Raw genomic sequence first — 26,162 nt, 5'->3', positions numbered from 1 at the left:
AAACTTTTCTCTGTTTACAGTGGTAATAGCTAAGTAAAACACGCATGCATGTGAACAAAGACTGGAAAAGAATGCGAGTAACTGAAAACATGACAGGTCATCTTATGGAGATTTAAAATGTTTTCTTAATGTCACACTGTTTTTCTACTAAATGAAAAACATAAGGAAAAAAATAAAGAGTTGAGACTTCTGGTTTCCAGTCTGGCATATAAGGAGCTTGGAAGCAGCCATTCTACATTAACAAGTAAAAATGTAAACAAACTGAAAACCAACAGCTCTTCTTAGATACATCTGAGAACTGAGATCACAGGGCAAACTGCTGCCTCCAAATTTTAGAGAGACAGACAGGTGAATACAAAAAATCACAACCTAACTGAGTAGAAACCCGTGAGCAGAAACCTCAGTGGAGCCAGTATCAGTGCAGGAAAAGCTAAACTGTAACTGACCAGTTGCTGGAGGCTCAGGGTGGACATGTCCAAGAGTGAAGAACTTCGGGGGAGCCCGGCTTTGGCAGGGTGTGCCCACAGTTCTGAGTTCTTCCTCTAGGAGCTGTACCCGGTCCTCGCAGTACGGCTGGAGAAAATCCCTGTGGCTAGAGAGAGCGGAAAAGCAGCCAGAGTGCACTGTTGCTCAGGAAGCCTGCCCTCAAAAGAAACTGTTTTAGCACAGCGAACCTACTGGGGTTTTATAGAACCCAAACGACCTAGGGGGAGGGAGACACCCGACTCCAGCCTCCTCTAGCCATCCTGTCCCACCAGAGAGGTGGGCTAGACTGGGCAGCATGAACTTGTCAAGTTCACTGAAAGATAGACCACAGGACAAAAGAGCACTTCTCACTTTCCACACCTGGCCAGCACTACTAAATGCCTATTTATTACAGTTCCTCTACCCAGTACCTCATGTCTCATATCCAGCTTTCAACAAAGAATTACTAGGCATACTAGAAGGCAAAAAACAAAAAACCAATTTGAAGAGACACATCAAGCAACAGAACCAGAGTCAGATGTGGCAGACATGTTGGAATGATCAGACCAGCAATTAAAAATAACTATGATTTGGACTTCCCTGGTGGTGCAGTGGTTAAGAGTCCACCTGCCAATGGAGGGGACATGGGTTTGAGCCCTGGTCTGGGAAGATCCCACATGCCACAGAGCAACTAAGCCCGTGAGCCACAACTACTGAGCCTGTGCTCTACAGCCCACGAGCCGTAACTACTGACCCCGTGTGCCACAACTACTGAAGCCCAAGCACCTAGAGCCCGTGATCCACAACAAGAGAAGCCACCGCAATGAGAAGCCCACACACCGCAACGAAGAGCAGCCCCCGCTTGCCGCAACTAGAGAAAGCCTGCACACAGCAATGAAGACCCAACGCAGCCAAAAATAAATAAAATAATTAAGAAAAAATATATATATATATTATAAAGTTACCATTTAAAAAAAATAGTGAAGATTGGTTCAAGATGGCAGAGTAGAAGGACGTGTGCTCACTCCCTCTTATGAGAGCACCGGAATCACAACTAACTGCTGAACAATCATTGACAGGAAAACACTGGAACTTACCAAAAAAGATACCCCACATCCAAAGACAAAGAAGAAGCCACAATGAGATGGTAGGAGGGGCGCAATCACAGTAAAATCAAATCCCATAACCGCTGGGTGGGTGACTCACAAACTGGAGAACACCTATACCACAGAAGTCCACCCACTGGAGTGAAGGTTCTGAGCCCCACGTCAGGCTTCCCAACCTGGGGGTCTGGCAATGGGAGGAGGAATTCCTAGAGAATCAGACTATGAAGGCTAGTGGGATTTGATTGCAGGACTTCGACAGGACTGGGGGAAACAGAGACTCCACTCTTGGAGGGCACACACAAAGTAGTGTGCACATCGGGACCCAGGGGAAGGAGCAGTGACCCCACAGCAGACTGAACCAGACCTACCTGCTAGTGTTGGAGGGTCTCCTGCAGAGGCAGGGGGTGGCTGTGTCTCACCGTGAGGACAAGGACACTGGCAGCAGGAGTTCTGGGAAGTACTCCTTGGTGTGAGTCCGCCCGGAGTCCACCATTAGCCCCACCAAAGAGCCGGGTAGGCTCCAGTGTTGGGCCGCCTCAGGCCAAACAACCAAAGGGAGGGAACCCAGCCTCACCCACCAGCAGACAAGTGGATTAAAGTTTTACTGAGCTCTGCCCACCAGAGAAACACCCAGCTCTACCCACCACCAGTACCTCCCATCAGGAAACTTGCACAAGACCCTTAGATAGCCTCACCCACCAAAGGGCAGACAGCAGAAGCAAGAAGAACTACAATCCTGCAACCTGTGGAACTAAAACCACATTCACAGAAAGATAGACAAGATGAAAAGGCAGAGGGCTCAGTACCAGATGAAGGAAAAAGATAAAACCCCAGAAAAACAACTAAATGAAGTGGAGGTAGGAAACCTTCCAGAAAAAGAATTCAGAATAATGATAGTGAAGATGATCCAGGACCTTGGAAAAAGAATGGAGGCAAAGATCGAGAAGATGCAAGAAATGTTTAACAAAGACCTAGAAGAATTAAAGAAAAAACACCTAGAAGAATTAAAGAACAAACAAACAGAGATGAACAATACAATAACTGAAATGAAAAATACACTAGAAGGAATCAATAGCAGAATAACTGAGGCAGAAGAACGGATAAGTGACCTGGAAGACACAATGGTAGAATTCACTGCCATGGAACAGAATAAAGAAAAAAGAATGAACAGAAATGAAGACAGCCTAACAGACCTCTGGGACAACATTAAACACAACAACATTTGCATTATAGGGGTCCCAGAAGGAGAAGAGAGAGAGAAAGGACCCAAAAATATTTGAAGAGATTATAGTCCAAAACTTCCCTAACATGGGAAAGGAAGTAGCCACCCAAGTCCAGGAAGCACAGAGAGTCCCAGGCAGGATAAACCCAAGGAGAAACACACCGAGACACATAGTAATCAAATTGACAAAAATTAAAGACAAAGAAAAATTACTGAAAGCAACAAGGGAAAAAAGACAAACAACATACAAGGGAACTCCCACAAGGTTAACAGCTGATTTCTCAGTAGAAACTCTACAAGCCAGAAGGGAGTGGCATGATATATTTAAAGTGATGAAAGGGAAGAAACTACAACCAAGATTACTCTACCCAGCAAGGCTCTCTTTCAGATTTGATGGAGAAATCAAAAGCTTTACAGACAAGCAAAAGCTAAGAGAATTCAGCACCACAAAACCAGCTCTACAACAAATGCTAAAGGAACTTGTCTAAGTGGGAAACACAAGAGAAGAAAAGGACCTACAAAAACAAACCCATAACAATTAAGAAAATGGTAATAGGAACATACATATCAATAATTACCTTAAATGTGAACAGATTAAATGCTCCAACCAAAAGACACAGGCTCACTGAATGGATACAAAAACAAGACCCATATATGTGCTGTCTACAAGAAACCCACTTCAGACCTAGGGACACATACAGACTGAAAGTGAGGGGATGGAAAAAGATATTCCATGCAAATGGAAATCAAAAGAAAGCTGGAGTAGCAATACTCATATCAGATAAAATAGACTTTAAAATAAAGAATGTTACAAGAGACAAGGAAGGACACTACATAATGATCAAGGGATCAATCCAAGAAGAAGATATAACAATTATAAATATATATGCACCCAACATAGGAGCACCTCAATATCTAAGGCAACTGCTAACAGCTATAAAAGAGGAAATCGACAGTAACACAATAATAGTGGGGGACTTTAACACCTCACTGACACTAGTGGACAGATTATCCAAACAGAAAATTAATAAGGAAACACAAGCTTTAAATGACACAATATACCAGATAGATTTAATTGGTATTTATAGGACATTCCATCCAAAAACAGAAGATTACACTTTCTTCTCAAGTGCGCAGGGAACATTCTCCAGGATAGATCACATCTTGGGTCACAAATTAAGCCTCAGTAAATTTAAGAAAACTGAAATCATATCAAGCATCTTTTCTGACCACAACACTATGAGATTAGAAATCAATTATAGGGAAAAAAACCTAAAAAACACAAACACATGGAGGTTAAACAATACGTTACTAAGTAACCAAGAGATCACTGAAGAAATCAAAGAGGAAATCAAAAAATACCTAGAGACGAATTACGACGAAAACACGATGATCCAAAACCTATGGGATGCAGCAAAAGCAGTTCTAAGAGGGAAGTTTATAGCTATACAAGCCTACCTCATGAAACAAGAAAAATGTCAAATAAACTATCTAAACTTACACCTAAAGGAACTGGAGAAAGAAGAACAAACAAAACCCAAAGTTAGTAGAAGGAAAGAAATCATAAAGATCAGAGCAGAAATAAATGAAATAGAAACAAAGAAAACAATAGCAAAGATCAATAAAACTAAAAGCTGGTTCTTTGAGAAGATAAACAAAATTGATAAACCATTAGCCAGACTCATCAGGAAAAAGAGGGAGAGGACTCAAATCAATAAAATTAGAATTGAAAAAGGAGAAGTTACAACAGACGCTGCAGAAATACAAAGCATCCTAAGACACTACTACAAGCAACTCTATGCCAATAAAATGGACAACCTGGAAGAAATGAACAGATTCTTAGAAAGGTATAACCTTCCAAGACTGAACCAGGAAGAAATAGAAAATATGAACAGACCAATCACAAGTAATGAAATTGAAACTGTGATTAAAAATCTTCCAAGAAACAAAAGTCCAGGACCAGATGGCTTCACAGGTGAATTCTACCAAACATTCAGAGAAGAGCTAACACCCGTCCTTCTCAAACTCTTCCAAAAAATTGCAGAGGAAGGAACACTCCCAAACTCATTCTATGAGACCACCATCACCCTGATACCAAAACCAGACAAAGATACTACAAAAACAGAAAAATACAGACCAATATCACTGATGAATATAGATGCCAAAATCCTCAACAAAATACTAGCAAACAGAATCCAACAACACATTAAAAGGATCATACACCATAATCAAGTGGGATTTATCCCAGGGATGCAAAATATTTATATTGCGTATCAATATACACAAATCAATCAATGTGATACACCATATTAACAAATTGGGAGCAGGGAGAAGTTCACTCGGATCAGCTGATCCTGACAACAGGAGAGGAGGAAGCCCAGGAGGCAGTGAAGGAGGAGGGGGGTGGAGATGGAGATGAGGATGGATCCACCGGTGCCCTGAGGAACAGCCCACACCTCCACCAGCGCCCCGGGGTCCCCTGACGCTGCCTTGCCACAGCAGAGCTGCTTCTTGGTGGGGTCCCCGGGACGCCACCGTCGGGGAGGGAAGGGCATGGTCCTGCACTGGACGAGCGACAGCCCTGGAGCTCCCTCTGCCCGCGGGAGGAAGGGGGGGGGGCGGGGGCGGGGGTGGGGTGGTATAAACAATGGGTTCGGCTCTGGCCTCTGCCAGCGTGGGGGGGGGATTTGGGGGGACCTTCTTTGTTCTTAGAACTTGCTCCTGCCTCTCGGGTTGTGGTGGTGTTGTCCGGAAAGAAGGAAGGGTGAGGAATCCCTGGCTGGAGAGAGGCGTCGAGGTATCCTCTGAAATACTGACTTGAGCTGGATAACATTGAAAAGCTCCTGACCACTCTCTTTCATTACCAAAACCTTGTGTCTAAGGCCCCATGCATGCACCCACCTCAGTGAACCCATCAGATCTCTCTCAGATAGCCATAAAAGACCCTCTCAAGTTAATTTTAACCACATATTTGCCTGCACTTTATGGAGGATGAAACTATCAAACCAAGTCAACGTTGCTGCTGATTCAGGAGTCTTGGCAGCAGAAAATTAAACAACTGAACGTTTGTAAATGTGTGAAGGATTCTAATAGGACATCGAATGTTTTTTTAAAAACATTTTTTTAAGGGCGTTCAGAACCCTGTGGAGGCTGTGCTCAGTCTTCAGACTCAACGCCTTTGTCTTCACTTCTGGGGAAAGCCCAGGTACTGTTACATGGTAGATGCTTTCCTTCCCAGTCTGAATATGAGTGCGCAGACTTCCCCAGCAGAAAAGGGCCTGAACCCTGGGCTGTTGTGCCAGGAGAGTTACACCTGCAGCGGGACTGACGAAGCCGTCTTCGAGCGTGACGAGTGCTGCAGCCTGCAGTGTCTCTGCTGCGAGGAGGAGCTCCAGAGGCAGAAGCGCCTGAGAAACCATGAGCGGATCAGACTCAAAGCTGGCCATGTCCCTTGCTGTGACCCCTGCAAGGGCCCCAGTGGGCATTCTCCAGGTATGAAGCAGAGGGCAGACGTGAGGTGCCAGACCTGTAAAATCAACTTGTGCCTGGACTGCCAGAAGAGGACTCATTCTGGGGGTAACAAAAGGAGGCACACTGTTACTGTGTACCATGTGGCTAAGGTCCAGGAGTTGCTGGAGGAAGAAGGGATGGAGGAGGACACCAAGAGGAAGAAGAGGACTGAGAAGGTTGTGAGTTTCCTCCTAGTAGATGGGAATGAAGAAATTCAGGCAACGAATGAAGAGGACTTTATTAGGAAATTGGACTGCAAACCCGATCAGCATCTGAGAGTGGCTTCCATTTTTGGAAATACTGGGGATGAGAAGTCTCATACCCTCAACCACACTTTCTTTTGTGGCCGGGAAGTCTTCAAAACCTCCCCTGCCCAGGAGTCCTGCACTGTGGGAGTGTGGGCAGCATATGACCCAGTCCACAAAGTAGCAGTGATAGACACAGAAGGGCTCTTGGGGGCTACAGTGAATCTAAGCCAGAGAACACGGCTGCTGCTTAAGGTCCTGGCCATCTCAGACCTCGTCGTCTATCGAACTCATGCAGACCGACTGCACAGTGACCTCTTCAAGTTCCTTGGGGATGCCTCAGAAGCTTATGTGAAGCACTTCACCAAGGAGCTCAAGGCTACCACTGCCCGCTGTGGCCTGGATGTCCCCCTGTCCACCCTGGGCCCTGCTGTTATCATTTTCCACGAGACTGTGCACACTCAGCTGCTAGGCTCTCATCACCCCTCCGAGGTGCCCGAGAAGCTCATCCAGGACCGGTTCTGGAAGCTGGGCCGCTTCCCTGAAGCCTTCAGTTCTATTCATTACAAGGGAACGAGTACATACAATCCTCCCACAGACTTTTCTGGTCTTCGGCGTGCTTTGGAGCAACAACTAGAGAATAATACCATCATTCTCCCCGGCACCCGAGGATCATCTTCAAACCTCTGAAGGCCCTCAGCGACCGCTTCAGCGGTGAGATCCCCGATGACCAGATGGCACACAGCTCCTTTTTTCCAGATGAGCACTTCACCTGCTCTGTCCTGTGCCTCAGCTGCGGGGCTGGATGTAAGAACAGCATGAATCACGGGAAAGAAGGAGTACCTCATGAAGCCAACAGCCGCTGCAGATACTCTCACCAGTATGACAACCGGGTTTTTACCTGCAAGGCCTGCTATGAGAGAGGCAATGAAGTCAGCGTGGTGCCCAAGATGGCTGCTTCAACCGACTCCCCCTGGATGCATCTTGCAAAATATGCCTGGTCTGGGTACGTAATCGAATGTCCCAACTGCGGCGTGGTCTATCGCAGCCGGCAGTACTGGTTTGGGAACCAATATCCTGTGGATACAGTGGTGCAGACAGAGATTGTGCATGTGTGGCCTGGAACTGATGGATTTCTGAAGGACAACAACAACGCTGCCCAGCGCCTCTTGGATGGGATGAACTTCATGGCTCAGGCGGTGTCTGAGCTTAGCCTTGGGCCCACCAAGGCTGTGACGTCCTGGCTGACAGACCAGATCGCCCCTGCCTACTGGAGGCCCAACTCCCAGATCCTGAGCTGCAACAAGTGTGCTACATCCTTTAAAGACAATGACACCAAGCATCACTGCCGGGCCTGTGGGGAGGGCTTCTGTGACAGCTGTTCATCCACGACCCGGCCAGTGCCGGAGCGGGGCTGGGGCCCTGCGCCCGTGCGGGTATGTGACAACTGCTATGAAGCCAGGAATTCCCAGTTAGATGTTACTGAGGCACAGGCAGACGATGAGGGCGGGACGCTGATTGCTCGGAAGGTGGGCAAGTCCATGCAGAACACTCTGGGAGCCGTGGTGACAGCCAGTGACATACCACTAGGTCTGGTGAAGGATGCGGCCAGGCCGGCGTACTGGGTACCAGACCATGAGATCCTGCACTGCCACAATTGCCAGAAGGAGTTCAGCGTCAAGCTTTCCAAGTACCACTGCTGGGCCTGCAGACAGGGCTTCTGTGATGAGTGTTCCCATGACTGCCGGGCTGTCCCCTCTCGAGGCTGGGACCATCCTGTCCGAGTCTGCTTTAACTGCAATAAAAAGCCTGGTGACCTTTAACGCCCCCGCCACCAAAACTGAAGAATAAAAACCATATGATCATCTCAATAGATGCAGAAAAAGCTTTTGACAAAATTCAACACCCATTTATGATAAAAACTCTCCAGAAAGTAGGCATAGAGGGAACCTACCTCAACATAATAAAGGCCATATACAACAAACCCACAGCAAATATCATTCTCAATGGTGAAAAACTGAAAGCATTTCCTCTAAGATCAGGAACAAGACAAAGATGTCCACTCTCGCCACTATTATTCAACATAGTTTTGGAAGTCCTAGCCACGACAATCAGAGAAGACAAAGAAATAAAAGGAATACAAATTGGAAAAGAAGAAGTAAAACTGTCACTGTTTGCAGATGACATGATACTGTACATAGAGAATCCTAAAGATGCCACCAGAAAACTACTAGAGCTAATCAATGAATTTGGTAAAGTTGCAGGATACAAAATTAATGCACAGAAATCTCTTTCATTCCTACACACTAACAATGAAAGATCAGAAAGAGAAATTAAGGAAACAATTCCATTCATCATCGAAACAAAAAAAACAAAATACCTAGGAATAAATCTGCCTAAGAAGGTAAAAGACCTGCACTCAGAAAGTTATAAGACACTGATGAAAGAAATCAAAGATGACCTGAACAAATGGAGAGATATACCATGTTCTTGGATTGGAAGAATCAATATTGTGAAAATGACTATACTACCCAAAGCAATCTACAGAGTCAGTGCAATCCCTATCAAATTACCAATGGCATTTTTTACAGAACTGGAACAAAAACTCTTAAAATTTGTATGGAGACACAAAAGACCCTGAATAGCCAAAGCAGTCTTGAGGGGAAAAAAATGGAGCTGGAGGAATCGGACTCCCTGACGTCAGACTATACCACAAAGCTACAGTAATCAAGACAATATGGTACTGGCACAAAAACAGAAATAGAGATCAATGGAACAGGATAGAAAGCCCAGAGATAAACCCACGCACATATAGTCAACTAATCTATGACAAAAGAGGCAAGGATATACAATGGAGAAAAGACAGTCTCTTCAATAAGTGATGCTGGGAAAACTGGACAGCTACATGTAAAAGAACGAAATTAGAACACTCCCTAACACCATACACAAAAATAAACTCAAAATGGATTAGAGACCTAAATGTAAGACCAGACATTATAAAACTCTTAGAGGAAAACATAGGAAGAACACTCTTTGACATAAATCACAGCAAGACTTTTTTTGATCCACCTCCTAGAGTAATAGAAATAAAAACAAAAATAAATGGGACCTGATGAAACTTAAAAGCTTTTGCAAAGCAAAGGAAACTACAAACAAGACGAAAAGACAACCCTCAGAGTGGGAGAAACTATATGCAAATGAATCAGCGGACAAAGGATTAATCTCCAAAATATATAAACAGCTCATGCAGCTCAATTTTTAAAAAAACAAACAACCCAATCAAAAAATGGGCAGAAGACCTAAATAGACATTTCTCCAAAGAAGACATACAGATGGCCAAGAAGCACATGAAAAGCTGCTCAACATCACTAATTATTAGAGAAATGCAAATCAAAATGACAGTGAGGTATCACCTCACACCAGTTAGAATGAGCATCATCAGAAAATCTACAAACAACAAATGCTGGAGAGGGTGTGGAGAAAAGGGAACCCTCTTGCACTGTTGGTGGGAATGTAAATTGATACAGCCACTATGGAGAACAGTATGGAGGTTCCTTAAAAAACTAAAAATAGAACTACCATATGACCCAGCAATCCCACTACTGGGCATATACCCTGAGAAAACCATAATTCAAAAAGACACATGCACCCCAATGTTCACTGCAGCACTATTTACAATAGCCAGGTCATGGAAGCAACCTAAATGCCCATCAACAGACGAATGGATGAAGAAGATGTGGTACATATATACAATGGAATATTACTCAGCCATAAAAAGGAACGAAATTGGGTCATTTGTAGAGATGTGGATGGATCTAGAGACTGTCATACAGAGTGAAGTAAGTCAGAAAGAGAAAAACAAATATCGTATATTAACAGATACATGTGGAACCTAGAAAAATGGTACAGATGAACCCGTTTGCAAGGCAGAAATAGAGACACAGATGTAGAGAACAAATGTATGGACACCAAGGGGGCGAAAGTGGTGGGGGGGTGGTTGTGGTATGATGAATTGGGCGATTGGGATTGACATGTATACACTAATATGTATAAAATGGATAACTAATAAGAACCTGCTGTATAAAAAAATAAATAAAATAAATTTCAAAAATTCAAAAAAAAATAGTACCACCAATTAATTGGATATAATTATAGACTATTTCATCCAATAACACCAGAATACACATTCTTCTCAAGCTTGCATGAAATATCCTGTATTCATCAAGATAGAAAACATTATGGGCCATAAAACATACCTTAACAAATTCTAAGGAACAGAAATCATGCAATGTGTGCAAACCGTAATGGAATTAAAGTAGAAATCAATAACAGAAAGATAACTGGGAAATCCTCAGATACTTGGAGATTAGACAACTTGCTTCTATGATAACACATGGGTCTAAGAGGAAATCTCAAGAGAAATTTTTAAATATTTTGAACTAAATGAAAATACAACTTATGAAAATTTGTGAGATGCAGCGATAGGAGTGTAGAGAGGGATATTTTGAACAGTATTGAATGCATATATTAGAAAAGAAGAGAGATCTAAGATCAATAGTCTAAGCTTTGGTGTGACCAAGATGGTAGAGTAGGAAGGCTCTGAGCTCACCTCCTCCCATTTTGGGTGCACCAAAATTACACCTATTTACAAAACTATATGAGAACAATCTGAAGGCTAGCAGAAAAGATTTTCTACAACTAAAGATACACAGAAGGAACCACAGGAGACTGGTAGGAGGGGCAAAGATGCAGTTTAGTCAACACCCACAAACTGGAGGGTAATTACAATTGTGGAGGTTCTCCCCAAGGAGTGAAGGGCCTGAGCCCTACATTGGGCTCCAGCCAAGGGGTCCTGCGCAGGGAAGATGAGTCCACGGAAAGTCTGGCTTTGAAAGTCAGTGGCGATTGCATAGGGGAGAGCCAGGGGGCTGAAGGAAAGACAGACTCTGCTTTTAAAGGGCACAAGCAAAATCTCACAGGCTCCTAGACCCAGGGCAGAGGCAGTAATTTGAAAGGACCCTGGGTCAGACCCACTTGCTGATCTTAGAGAGTCCTAGAGAGGCAAGAGGCAAATGGGGTCCCCCAGGGCACATAGATACTGGTGGCAGCCATTTTGAGGTACTTGTTCTACCACGAGGCCACTGGTGCTAGCAAGTACCATTCCGGAGTCCTCCCTCTAGCCTATTAGTGCTGGGGGCTTAGCTGCCCACCAGCAGATGGGCACCAGCCCCGAATCCCCCAGGGCCACACAGCCAGCCACCCTGGGACCCAGCCCTGTCCAACAGCAGGCCTTCCAAAACATGTAAAACAGGCCCAGATAGGTTCACTGGTACATTCTACCAAACACTTAAGGAAGAAATTATGCTAATTCTTTACAATCTCTTCTAGAAGACAGAAGCAGAGAGCATACAGTCATCCCTTGGTATCCATGGTTCCAGGATCTGCTGCAGATACTAAATCCACGGATGCTCCAGTCCCAGAGTCGGCCCTCAGTACACAAGGTTCCACATCTGTGGATTCAACCAAATGCAGAATGTGTGGTACTGTAGTATTTATTAAAAAAAAAAAATCCACGTATAAGTGGACTCATGCAGTTTAAACCCGTGTTGTTCAAGGATCAACTGTACTTCCAAATTCATTCTATGAGGCTGGCATTACCCTAATACAAAAACCAGACAAAGACATTACAAGAAAATACAACTGCAAAAATCCTCAACAAAATACTAGCAAATCCAATCCAATAATTTATAAAGAGGATTATACGCCATGACCGAATGAGATTAATTCCAGGCATGCTAGGCTGATTCAACATTTGAAAATCAGTTCACGTAATCCATTACAACAATGGACTGAAAGAGAAAAATCGGATGCAGAAAAAGCATTTGAATACACTAATATGTATAAAATAGATAACTAATAAGAACCTGCTGTATAAAAAATAAGTAAATTAAATTAAATTTTTTAGAAAAAAGAAAAAGCATTTGATAAAATCCAAAACCCTTCATGATAAAAACTCTTAGTAAACTAGGAATTGAGGGGGGACCTTCCTCAACATGATCAAGAGCATCTACCAAAAAACCTACAGTTAGCATCATACTTAATGGTGAGAAAAACTGAGTTTTCCCACTAAGATCAGGTATAAAACAAGGATGCTCTCTCTTGCCATTCTTTTTCAACATTGTACTAGAAGTTCTAGCTAATGCAATAAGACAAGTAAAGGAAATAAAAGACATACAGACTGAGAAAGAAGATATAAACCTGTCTTTCTTTGCAGATGACACGATTATCTATGTAGAAAATCTGAAGGAACTGACAAAAATAAACCCTCCTGGAACTAATAAGTGATTATAGCAAGATTGCAGGATAAAATGTTAATATACAAAAGTCTATTGCTTTCCTAGGGACTTCCCTGGTGGTCCAGTGGTTAAGAGGATGCAAGGATCCAATGCAGGGGACATGGGTTCGATCCCTGGTTTGGGAACTGGGATCCCACATGCCATGGGGCAACTAAGCCCACATGCCGCAACTACTGAGTCCACATGCCACAACTAGTGAGCCCACGTGTTGCAACTACAGAACCCATGTGCTCTGGAGCCTGTGCACCACAACTACAGAGCCCACGTGCTCTGGAGCCCATGTGCCACAACTAGAGAGAAGCCCGTGAACCGCAATGAAAGATCCCACATGCTGCAACTAAGACCCAATGCAGCCAAAAATAAAATAAATAAATATATTTTTTAAAAAGTCGATTGCTTTTCTATATAACAGCAATTAACAAGTGGAATTTGAAATGAAAAACACAATACCATTTACATTAGCACCCAAAAATGAAATACTTAGGTATAAATCTAATGAAAAATGTAAGAGATCTATAAGAGAAACCACCAAACTCTGATGAATGAAATGAAAGGATTAAATAAATGGAGAGATATTCCATGTTCATGGAGAGGAAGAATCAATATTGTCAAGATGTCAGTTCTTCCCTACCTGATCTACAGATTGAATATAATCCCAAATAAAATCCCAGCAAGTTATTTTGTGGATATCGATAAACTGATTCAAAAGTTTATATGGAGAAGAAAAAGACCCAGAATAGCCAATACACTACTGAAGGAGAAGAACAAAGTCTGAGAACTGACACTATCCAACTTCAAGATTTACTATAAAACTACAGTAATCAAGTCAGTGCGGTATTGGCAAAAGAATAAACAAACACATCAATAAAAAAATAAAATAGAGAGCACAGAAACAGATCTACATAAATACAGTCAACTGATCTCTGACAGGAGCAAAGGCAATACACTGAAGCAAAGACAGTCTTTTCAACAAATAGTGCTGGAACAAGTAGACATTACATGCAAGAAAATCAGTCTAGACACAGATCTTACCCTCTATGTTTTGTCCAACACCACCAAACAACTCAGTTCTGACACTATCTACTTAAAGGTAGTGTCAGATCCCACAGCCTAAGGGCTCACTCCTTCCCCACTTTAGATGATAATTGCAAATCCAGGTTATCTGTGCTTCTGACTGACTAGTTATAAATTAGAGATTCCCACAACCCTCTCCTCCTGTTTGGTAATTTGCTAGAGCAACTCACAGAACTCAGAAACATTTATTTACATTAACAGTTAATTATAAAAGACATGATAAAAGATACAGATAAAAAAGCCAGATGAAGAGGTATATAGGGGCAAGGTATATGGGAAGAGGTGCCCTCTCCCTGTATCTCCAAATGTTCACCAACCCAGAAGCTCTCTGAACCCTGTCTTTTTGGGTATGACTTGATTAAATCACTGGCCATTGGTGACTGAACTCAAACTCCATCCCCTCCCCTCTCCCAGGAGCTCAGGGGCTAAATTACAACCCTTCAATCACATGGTTGATTACCCTGGCAATCAGACCCCATACTTAGGGGCTTTCCAAAAGTTAACACATTAACATAAACTTAGGTGTGGTTGAAAGGGGCTTGTTGTGAATATCAAAAGACACATATTGCCCTTATCACTTCGGAAATTCCAAGGGTTTTAGGAGCTCTGTGATAGAAATGGGGATGAATACTAAACATATATTTGTTATTATAAATTTCATCACATACACCCTTCACAAAAATTAACTCAAAATGGATCACAGACCTAAATGTAAAGTGTAAAACTACAAAAATCCTAGAAGATAACGTGGGAGAGAACCTAGATAACCTTGAGTATGGTGATGACTTCTTAGATACAACACCAAAGGCATGATCCATGAAAGAAATAACTGATAAGCTGGACTTCATTAAAATTAAAAACTTCTGCCCTGTGCCCAGAAATAAACTCACACACCTGAAACAGGAGGGAACGGGGCAGGGCACAACCTGTAAAAGAATGACATAGCTATTGGATAAAAAATAAACTGGTTAGAACCAACTAGGTCCAAGATGGAGGAAGATTCCACTTCCAGGGGACCTTGAGCCTAATTATATGTTCATTGTATACATTAGCATAAGCTAAATGACACACCCACCAGCGCCATGACAGTTCCAAGGCTAACCATATAAGGTCAAAAAGTGGGCAGTGGCTCAATTCCTGGAAATCCCCACCCCTTCTCCAAAATAGTTGGAGTAATCCTTCCACTTGCTAGCCTATGAAATTACCCATCCCATAAAAACTAACCACCCCATATTTTGGGGCCTCTCGCCTTCTGAGATGGACCACACTTTGTGTAGTGTGTTTCTCCCAGGGCCATTCTCGCCTTTTGAGATGGACTGTATTCTGTCTATGGAATGTGTATTTCTCTAAATAAATCCATTTCTTACCTATCACTTTGTCTCTCACTGAATTCTTTCTGCAATGAGACATAAAGAACCTGACCTTAAGTCCTGGGACCAGGTGTGTGATCGCAATTAAAAGAGAGTGGGTTCAAGTCCCAATGTGGGTTTTGGCTGGGTTCCAGTCCCAATCTGAGGTATGCAGTTTCACACCTATGGTCAATTAATCTTCGATAAAGGAGGCAAGAATTTACAATGGAGAAAAGTCAGTCGCTTCAACAAGTGGTGTTAAGAAAGCTGGACAGCCGCATGTAAATCAATGAAGTTACAACATACCCTCACACCATACACAAAAATAAACTCAAAATGGTTTAAGACTTAAATATAAGACAAGACACCACAAAACTCCTAGAAGAGAACATAGGCAAAACATTCTCTGACATGAATCATACCAATGTTTTCTTAGGTCAGTCTCCCAAGGCAATAGAAATAAAAGCAAAAATAAACGGGACCTAATCAAACTCATAAGCTTTTGCACAGCAAAGGAAACCATAAACAAAATGAAAAGACAACCTATGGACTGGGAGAAAGTATTTGCAAATGATGCGACTGACAAGGGCTTAATTTCCAAAATATACAAACAGCTCATATAACTCAATAACAAAAAAAACCAAATAACTCAATCAAAAAATGGGCAGAAGATCTAAATAGACATTTCTCCAAAGAAGACATATAGATGGCCAATAGGCACATGAAACGATGCTCAACATTGCTAATTATTAGAGAAATGCAAATCAAAACTACAGTGAGGTATCACCTCACACTGGTCAGAATGCCCATCATTAAAAAGTCTAAAAATAAATGCCAGCGAGGGTGTGGAGAAAAGGGAACCCTCCTACACTGTGGGTGGGAATGTAAATGGGTGCAGCCACTATGGAGAACAGTATGGAGATTCCACAAAAAACTAAAAACAGAGTTGCCATATGATCCAGCAATCCCATTCTTCGGTATAGATCCAAAGAAAACGCTAATTCAAAAAGATACATGCACTCCTATGTTCATAGCAGCACTTTTTACAACAGCCAAAACATGGAAGCAACCTAAATGTCCATCAAAAGATGAATGGATAAAGAAGATGTCATATATATACATACATACATATATATATATCTATATATACGCACACACAATGGAATACTACTCAGCCATAAAAAAGAATGAAATAATGTCATTTGCAGCAACATGGATGGACCTAGAGATTATCATACTAAGGGAAGTAAGTCAGACAGAGAAAGACAAATAGTATATGATATCGCTTCTTTGTGGAATCTAAAATATGACACAAATGAACTTATTTATGAAACAGAGTCAGACATAGAAAACAAACTTATGAATACCAAAGGGAAAAGGGGGTAGGGGAGGGATAAATTAGGAGTTTGGGATTAGCAGATACAAACTACTCTATATAAAATAGATAAGCAACAAGGTCCTTCTGTATAGCACAGGGAACTATACTCAATATCCTGTAATAAACCATATTGAAAAAGAATGTATACATATGTATAACTGAATCACTTTGCTGTACACCAGAAATTAACACAACATTGTAAATCAACTATACCTCAAATTAAAAACAAAACAAAATAACAACAACAACAACAACTTCTGCTCTGTGAAAGACAATGTCAAGAGAATAAGACAAGCCACAGACTAGGAGAAAATATCTGCAAAAGATAAAAGATGGTTACCCCAAATATAAAAAGATCTCTTAAATTCAACAATAAGAAAACAAACAAATCAATTTAAAATAGGCAAAAGATCTGAACAATCATCTCACCAAAGAAGATATATAGATGACAAATAAGCATATGAAAAGATGCTTCACATCATGTATCATTAGGGAACTGCAAATTAAAACAACGATAGATACCATTAAACACCTAATAAATGGCCAAAACTGAGAATTGAGAATACTGACACCACCAAATGCTGGCGAGGATGTGGAGCAACATGAACTCTCATTCACTGCTGGTGGGAATACAAAGGTACAGCCACTTTGGGAAAAAAACTGGTAGTTCCTTAAAACCTAAACATACAGTTCTCTTACCATGTGATCCAGCAGCCATAAGCCTGTATTTCCCCAAATGAATTGAAAACTTATGTCCGTGCAAAAACCTGCATGTAAGTGTTTATAGCCACTTTATTCGTAAGTGCCAATACTTGGAAGCAACTGAGAGTAAGTGAATGGATAAACCGTGGTCCATCCAAACAATGGAATATTTTCAGCACTAAGAAGAAAGGAGCTATTAAGCCATGTAAAGACATGGAGGAAACTTAGATGCATTTTACTAAGTGAAAGAAGCCAATCTGAAAAGGGTATATATGTGTGACTTCAACTATATGACATTCTGGAAAAGGCAAAACTGTGGAGACAGTAAAAAGTTCAGAAGGGAAGGCTGAACAGGTGGAGCACAGAGGATTTTTAGGGCAGTGAAGCCATTCTGTATGATACTATAGTGGGGGATACATTTCATTATACATTTGTCAAACCCCACAAAATGCACATATAACACTAAGTGAATCCTAATGTAAACTACAAACTTTGGGTAATAATGACATTATCCAAATAATAATGCAATACCCAGTGCAATAAGGCAATAATGATATGTCAGACAAACATAAACAGCTGCCTGCCAGCAAAAGTAACTATCTGACATAGAAACTGGTACATCTCATCTTGGGTTTTGAAGGGGGGAAAAAGTATCCCCTGAGAAGTTATAACAAAGGTTTCCTTATGTGGGTTTAGGATTCAAATTCACAGACGTACATGAACCAGGTAACCCTCAAGCTAAGAAACGAACACAAAATGGTCTTCAGGTGCTTAGTAAAGCTAATCCGCATCCTCTCTAAAGGAGCTCATCTTCACGTAATCATGAGCTCACAATCCAAAATTATTGAACATGCAAGGAAGCAAACTATCATGCAAAAGAAACTATAATGGAAGAGAGTCCAAAGAACACAGCAAATCAGACCCCCAACAACTTCAGATGACAGTATCTAGCACAGATTATCAAATGAGTACATTTGAGATGATTAAAGAAGTTTCCAGTGGAATCTAAGACAGATAAAACAATAAAATACTGTCAAATAAAACCAGATGGAGAGATTCTGTGACATGGGGTTTACAGCTGAAGAAATTTTTGCTTAGAATGTACCAGAGAGATGACAGAAATGAAAAAAGAGGATAAAAGACATGGAAGATATGGATGATGTTGCATTATATTTCTAAATGGAATTTCAGAAGGAGGAAATAAAGGAAATGACATATATTTGAAGGAATAATTTTCCACATCAATGAAATACAGAATCCACAGATTCAGGATAACCAGAAAGAACCCTATACCTATTCATATCATAAAGTAACTTCAGAATACCAAATATTAAAAAAAAAAAGTCTTAGAAGCAACCAGAGGGATAAGAGATTATTTTCAAAGTCATGGTGATTTGAAGAACAGCAGACTTTTCAAGACCAGCCATGGAGCTAAAAATATGATCTTCAAAGTGCTGAAGGTAAATAACTATCAACTCAGAATGGTCTTGTTCACCTCCCACATAAATCTCCTGCAAATAAACAGTCCAGGAAAAACTCTCACTCAAAAATGAATAAGTAAAAAAAAGGGCAAGATCAGGTAAAATATATTACAAAAGGGAATTCCCTGGTGGTCCAGTGGTTAGGACTCTGTGCTTTCACTGCCGAGGGCCCAGGTTCAATTCCTGGTTGGGGAACTAGGATCCCACAAGCCACATGGCACAGCCAAAATTAATTAATTAATTAAATTAAATTTTAAAAAGATACTTCATGAAAAGCAAACTAAGATTACTCTCCAGAAAACTGCCACAAAGCACATAAAAATTGTGACCAAACATTCTGCCATGAATGAAAAAACCCCAAACAATTGGTTTACAAGACAAAACCACAAAAAACCACCAAGCACAGAACCATTTTAAAAAGGAAGAGAGGGGCTTCCCTGGTGGCGCAGTGGTTGAGAATCAGCCTGCCAATGCAGGGGACACGGGTTCGAGTCCTGGTCTGGGAAGATCCCACATGCTGCGGAGCAACTAGCCCGTGAGCCACATTTGCTGAGCCTGCGCGTCTGGAGCCTGTGCTCCGCAACAAGAGAGGCCACGATAGTGAGAGGCCCGCGCACCGCGATGAAGAGTGGCTCTCGCTCGCCGCAACTAGAGAAAGCCCTCGCACAGAAACGAAGACCCAACACAGCCAAAATAAATAAATAAATAAATAAATAAAATTAAAAAAAAAAACTTCCACTCAAATATTTTAAAAATAAATAAATAAATAAATAAATAAATAATTAATAAAAAGGAAGAGAAAGAGGGGAGGGAAAGGGGAGGAGAGAGGAGGTGGGGGAAGGAGAACAGGGAGTGGGGGAAATGAAATATTATCTGGGAGAGCTCAAGACAGAAGCAGAAAAAAAAATAAAGCCATCAAAGAAATTAAGGCATACTTCCAGTTATAACATAAGTAAGTCATGGGGTGTCATGTACAGCATGGTGACTACACCTAATAATACAGTACTGCATATCTGAAAGGTGCTAAGAGAGTAGATCTTAAAAGTTCTCACCATAAAAAAGTATTTGTAATTATGTATGGTGACAATGTTAACTAGACTTACTGTGGTGATCATTTAGTAATGTACACAAATATCAAATCCTTATGTTGTACACCTGAAACTAATATAATTTTATATGTCAATTATACCTCAATTTAAAATATTGACTTAAATTTTAAAAAAAGAAATTAAAGCAAGTATGGAAACTGCACAAAAGAATCAGATGATGCTGTAAATAACATAAGTGACAAAGAGGTCAGGAATGAGAAAGTGAGCAACACGAATGGAAATACAGAATCGCAAAGCAGTCTAGAGAAAATGATAGATAGGGAGGGCTGGTGAATGAGATCCAACATATACGTAATTGGGAAATCCATAAAAGAGAAGGGAAATAATGTGTGGTGGACACACCCTAAGGTGATACCCTTCCCTTGAGTGCAGGTAGAAACTATGCTTTGCTTCCAGCCAATAGAATATGACAAAGGTGAACAGGTTTCACATATGTAATTAAAATCCCAAATCAGCTAATTCTGAGTTATTTAAAAGATTATCCTGAGTGGGCCTGACCTAATCAGGTGAAAGACTTTAAAAGAGGAACTGAAGTCTTTCCTGAGGTCAGACACTTTCTCTCCTGCTGTCCTTGAAGAATAAAGCCACCAGGAGTTCTACAGTTGCAAGGAAATTATTCTTCCAAAAACCAGTTGAGCTTGGAAGAGGACTCGGCCTCTGATGAAACTGTGAACCCAGCTGACACCTTCACTGTAGTCTTGTGAGGTCCTGAGCAGAGGAGGCAGTTAAGCCATGCTCAGACTCCTTGACCACTGAAACTATGAGATAATAAATGTGTCATATTTTAAGCTACTAAATGTGTGGTAATTTGTTACAAACAATAGATAATACATAATGGAAGAGGAAAATTATTTAAAGATGTAATTGAAGAAAACTTTCCATAAAGAAAAGCAGATTTGAATTTATACATTGAAAGGACACACCAAACTCAGGAAAAAAGGGACAAAATGTCAATACCAGTACATAGCCTAGTAAAATTCCTGACCTTCAAAGTTAAATAAGAATCACTTCGGAAGCCAAATAAAAAGATCAAGGGCATTTATAAGGGCAAAAAATCAGGCTATCCTCAGACTTCACCACAATAACATCAATGTTAGTAAAAGCCTACATAGAGTCCTTTTGAAAAAAGAAAATATGAACCAGGAATTTTATTCTATGCCAAACTGTGTTTGAAGTATAAAAATCAGAGATAATAGGTTTGACAACTCAGGGAATGTTATTTTTATCAGTCTTTTTTTTTTTTTTGGCTGCGTTGAGTGTTTGTTGCTACGCGTGGGCTTTCTGTAGTTGCGGCGAGCGGGGGCTACTCTTCGTTGTACTGTGCGGGCTTCTCATTGCGGTGGCTTCTCTTGTTGCGGAGCTCAGACTCTAGGGTGCGTGGGCTTCAGTAGTTGTGGCGCACAGGCTTAGTTGCTCCGCAGCACGTGGGATCTTCCCAGACCAGGGATCGAACCCTTGTCCCCTGCATTGGCAGGAGGATTCTTAACCACTGCGCCACCAGGGAAGTCCCATCAGTCTTTCTTGAAAAAATTCATATAGGATAAACTGCCAACCAAGAGGTAATTTTAAAAATATGGTGTGGGACTTCCCTGGTGGCGCAGTGGATAAGAATCTGCCTGCCGATGCAAGAGACACGGGTTCGATCCCTGGTCCAGGAAGAGCCCATGTGCTGCGGAGCAACTGAGCCTGTGCTCTATTGACTACTGAGTCTGCGCTCTAGAGCTTGTGAGCCACAACTACTGAGCCCACGTGCCACAACTACTGAATCCCGTGCACCCCAGAGCCCATGCGCTGCAACTACTGAGCCCATGCACTGCAACTACTGAAGCCCACAGGCTCTAGGGCCCATGTGTCACAACTACTGAACCTGCATGCTGCAACTAGTGAAGTCCACGCGCCTAGAGCCCGTGCTCTGCAACAAGAGAAGCCACCGCAATGAGAAGCCCGTGCACCACAATGAAGAGTAGCCCTCGCTTGCCGCAACTAGAGAAAGCCCGCACGCAGCAATGAAAACCCAACTCAGCCAAAAATTTAAAAAATTAAAAAATTAAAAAAAAAATATGGTGAATGAACTGACACTGATCCTTAAATATAAAATAAATATGAAGAATATGTTTATAGAACACAATACAAATGTTTTCGACTCTGACAACACAGAAATGATAAAACAAAAAAATGTGGGTAGGAATGGGGGAAAGAGTAGTGCAGTGTGCAGGAAAGCAGAAGAAAGGAAACAAAAGTGGAAATTGATAAATTAGCAGACAGAAAATGATAGACTAAATAAGTCCAAGAAGTTGTTCTTTGGAAAAAACCCAAACATATAGATAAATCATCATCTAACCTAATTAAGGGGAAAAAAAAAAAGAACATATACAAAATGGGTAACAATAAGGAGGAAATATCTACAAATGAAGGAGAAATTAAAAGAATAAGAAACAAGCTCCTCATTCAATTACATACTGATAAACTTGAAAGTTTAGATAAAATGGTTAATTTCCTAGGAAAATGTATTTTATCAAAACTTACTCCAGTTAAAAGAGAAAACTGAATCAAGCCAACAATCACAGAAGAAATAACAAAGTTATCATACAACTATTCCCTTCCCATCCTCCACCCTCAAAGCAGGCCCAGACAGTTTCCAGAGGAATTCTTCCTAATCATAAAGGAGCAGATAATCCCAATGCTACTCAGTGTACCAGAACATAGTAAAAGAAGAAAAGTTTTTCAAATGAAGTGAGGAAATTCTGATAACAAAATATAACAAAGTTCCACGATGTTACCTAGAATCCCGGATCTTCCTCTCTGTGCTTCTCTGTCCTCAGCATGCAGCAGCTACCATCTTCAGGGTCACCTTGTGGTCGCAAGAAGACTGCTACAAGTCCAATGCCATGCTGCGTGGAAGAGTAGGAGGGTATCTGCCGGTTCAATCAGCTTTCCCCAAAGCCCTGCCCACTGACTTCATTTAAATTGCTCTGGCCAGGGAATTCCCTGGCAGTCCAGTGGTAAGGACTTGGCACTTTCACTGCCATGGCCCAGGTTCCATCCCTGGTCAGGGAAATAAGATCCTGCAAGCCACACAGCGTGGCCAAAAAAAAAAAAAAAAATTGCTCTGGCCAACAAGGGAACTCATGACCACTCTGAGCTATAAGGAAGGCTGGGGAGTAAGCTGCATTACCATCTTGAATAAAATCAAGATTTTGCCAGATAAAATATAGGAGGCACAGTTAAGTTTGAGTTTGGATGTTGGAACATACGCTGAAAAATTATTCATTATTTACCTGAAATTCAAATTTAGCTGAGAGTCCTGGGTGTCCTGTTTTGTTCATTTTGTTTTTCTATATCTGGTAATTCTACCCATAATTGGCCAAGTAACCATTACCCTGATTTTTATAGTTATCACTTCTTTTAAAAAATAAATAAAGTTTTATCACCTAATGTATATCCTTAGGCAGTATAGTTTCGTCTTCCCAATTTAAAAAAACTGATATATCCTTTAAGTCTCTTTTAATCTATAGGTTCCTTTTCCATTCCTTTTATTTCCTTAAAATCAGCCTGTTCGGGCTTCCCTGGTGGCGCAGTGGTTGAGAATCTGCCTGCTAATGCAGGGGACACAGGTTCAAGCCCTGGTCTGGGAAGATTTCACATGCCGCGGAGCAACTAGGCCCGTGAGCCACAACTACTGAGCTTGCGCGTCTGGAGCCTGTGCTCCGCAACAAAAGCGGCCACGATAGTGAGAGGCCCACGCACCGCGATGAAGAGTGGACCCCGCTTGCCGCAACTAGAGAAAGCCCTCGCACAGAAACGAAGACCCAACACAGCAAAAAATAATTAATTAATTAATTAATTAATTAAAAAAAAAATCAGCCTGTTGAAGAAGCCTGGTCATTTGACCTGTAGATTTTCCAACAGAATGGATTTTGCTTGCACATGCATGGTAAGATTCAAACTTTTCCCCTTTCCTTGGTACTTCTTGCAAATCGACAGCTGAATCCAGAGATTGTACTGGACTCAGGTTCCATCCTTTTAGGAAGACTATGGTGGTAGTAGGTTCTTTCAACATGAGGCTTATGTCTGACTCTCTTTTTATGATCTTAGCACAAAACATTAACCCTTAATACTATTTTCTATTCGTTGGGGATTGCAAAATGCTGGTATTCTAATTCTATCATTTCATTTTTATTCATTAATTGGAATACTTTTTAAAAAGAGGTATTTTATTTTATCTACTATTTGGTTATCTAATGGTACAGTTCATACAGGAAAGGCAGGATAAATGCTAGATTCCCTCTCCCATTCTTTTTTTTTTAATTTTTAAAACTTTTTATTGGAGTATAGTTGATTTACAATGTTGTATTAGTTTCAGGTATACAGCAAAGTGAATCAGTTATACATACACATATATCCACCCTTTTTTAAGATTCTTTTCCCATATAGGACATCACAGAGTATTGAGTAGAGTTACCTGTGCATATAGTAGGTCCTTGTTAGTTATCTATTTTATATATAGTAGTGTGTATATGTCAATCCCAATCTCCCAATTCATCCCTGCCCCCTTATCCCCTGGTAACCATAAGCTTGTTTTCTACAGCTGTGACTCTACTTCTGTTTTGCAAATAAGTTCATCTGTACCCTTTTTTTAGATTCCACGTATAAGTAATATCATACGATATTTGTCTTTCTGTATCTGACTTACTTCACTCAGTATGAGAATCTCTAGGTCCATCCATGTGGCTGCAAATGGCACTATTTTGTTCTTTTTTATGGCTAATATTCCATTGTATATATATACTACATCTTCTTTATCCATTCCTCTGTTGATGGATATTTAGGTTACTTCCATGTCCTGGCTATTGTAAACACTGCTGCAATGAACTTCGGGGTGCATGTATCTTTTAGAATTACGGTTTTCTCTGGGTATATGCCTAGGAGTGGGATTGCTTCTCTCCCATTCTTTTTATTTTTATTTATTTTAATTTTATTTTTTTTAAATTTATTTTTGGCTGTCTTGGGTCTTCGTTGCTGCACGCAGGCTTTCTCTAGTTGCGGTGAGTGGGAGCTACTCTTTCTTGCGGTGCACAGGCTTCTCATTGCGGTGGCTTCTCTTGTTGCACAGCACAGGCTCTAGGCGTGTGAGCTTCAGTAGTTGTGGCACGTGGGCTCAGTAGTTGTGGTCCCCGGGCTCTAGAGCGCAGGCTCAGTAGTTGTGGCACATGGGCTTAGTTGCTCTGCTGCATGTGGGATCTTCCCAGACCAGGGTTCAAACCCATGTCCCCTGCATTGGCAGGTGAATTCCCAACCACTGCGCCACCAGGGAAGTCCCTCCCCTTCTTTTTAAAATCAGTTTTCAAAATAAGAAACTGGTATCTCTATTATTTTCTGAAGGTGACCAATTTTTTAAAAATATTATGAACTCATGGATTTAAACATATTTCATGGATTTCTTTCCATTGCAATTATTATCATTATTGAAACTCATCCTACATTACCCTAATAGTTTCCAATACCTTTTTTGTAATCTAACATTAAAAGATGTCCCAACCTTATTGTGTACATTTCCTGGCTCAGCTCTGGAAGTGGCCATTTTGCCAAGAAGCCTTGGGTAGAAAACGATTCTCTGAAAAGACTAATGAAGTAAACAAGACTCCATCAAGACTGATTAAGGAGAAAAGTAAACAAATACACACATGAACATGAAAAAATTAAAAGGGAACATAACTGTGATTACAACAAAAATTTTAGAACTGATTATTGGATGCCCTAGAACAAATGTATGTTAAAGGGATATGTGGATGAAATGCACAATTTTCTAGGAAAATAAAACCAAAACTAAGTCCAAAAAAGATAGAAAAATGAAGCTGACCAATTACCCAAGAAAAATTAAATTTGGGGGACTTCCCTGGTGGTCCAGGGGTTAGGACTTTGCCTTCCAAGGCAGGGCGTGCGGGTTCGATCCCTGGTTGGGGAGCTAAGCTCCCACATGCCTTGGGGCCAAAAAACCAAAACAGAAGCACTATTGTAACAAACTCAATAAAGACTTAAAAAAAAAATGGTCCACATCAAAAAAACAAAATCTTCAAAAAAAAAAAGAAAAATTAAATTATCAAAGACTCTCTCTAAAGGCATCAATACTGGTATATTTTTCAGTGGAATTCTCCCAAACATTCA

At 41.1% G+C, this 26,162-nt stretch overlaps 1 protein-coding gene and 1 pseudogene across 3 annotated transcripts in view; one reads left to right on the top strand and one right to left on the bottom strand.

Annotated features, from left to right (window-relative positions):
- BTD (biotinidase) overlaps positions 1-26,162 on the bottom strand; it is a 73,366-nt gene that overhangs the window by 32,943 nt on the left and 14,261 nt on the right. The gene's annotated exons all lie outside the window — the stretch shown is intronic.
- LOC309629042 (zinc finger FYVE domain-containing protein 1 pseudogene) lies at positions 5,989-10,674 on the top strand (annotated as a pseudogene). Its single transcript has one exon. The product of its transcript is annotated as a zinc finger FYVE domain-containing protein 1 pseudogene (transcript).

This window comes from Balaenoptera borealis, assembly GCF_965194805.1.
Source record: "Balaenoptera borealis genome assembly, chromosome: 5".
NCBI lineage: Eukaryota > Metazoa > Chordata > Mammalia > Artiodactyla > Balaenopteridae > Balaenoptera > Balaenoptera borealis.
This window is presented reverse-complemented; position numbering and strand designations above follow the sequence as displayed.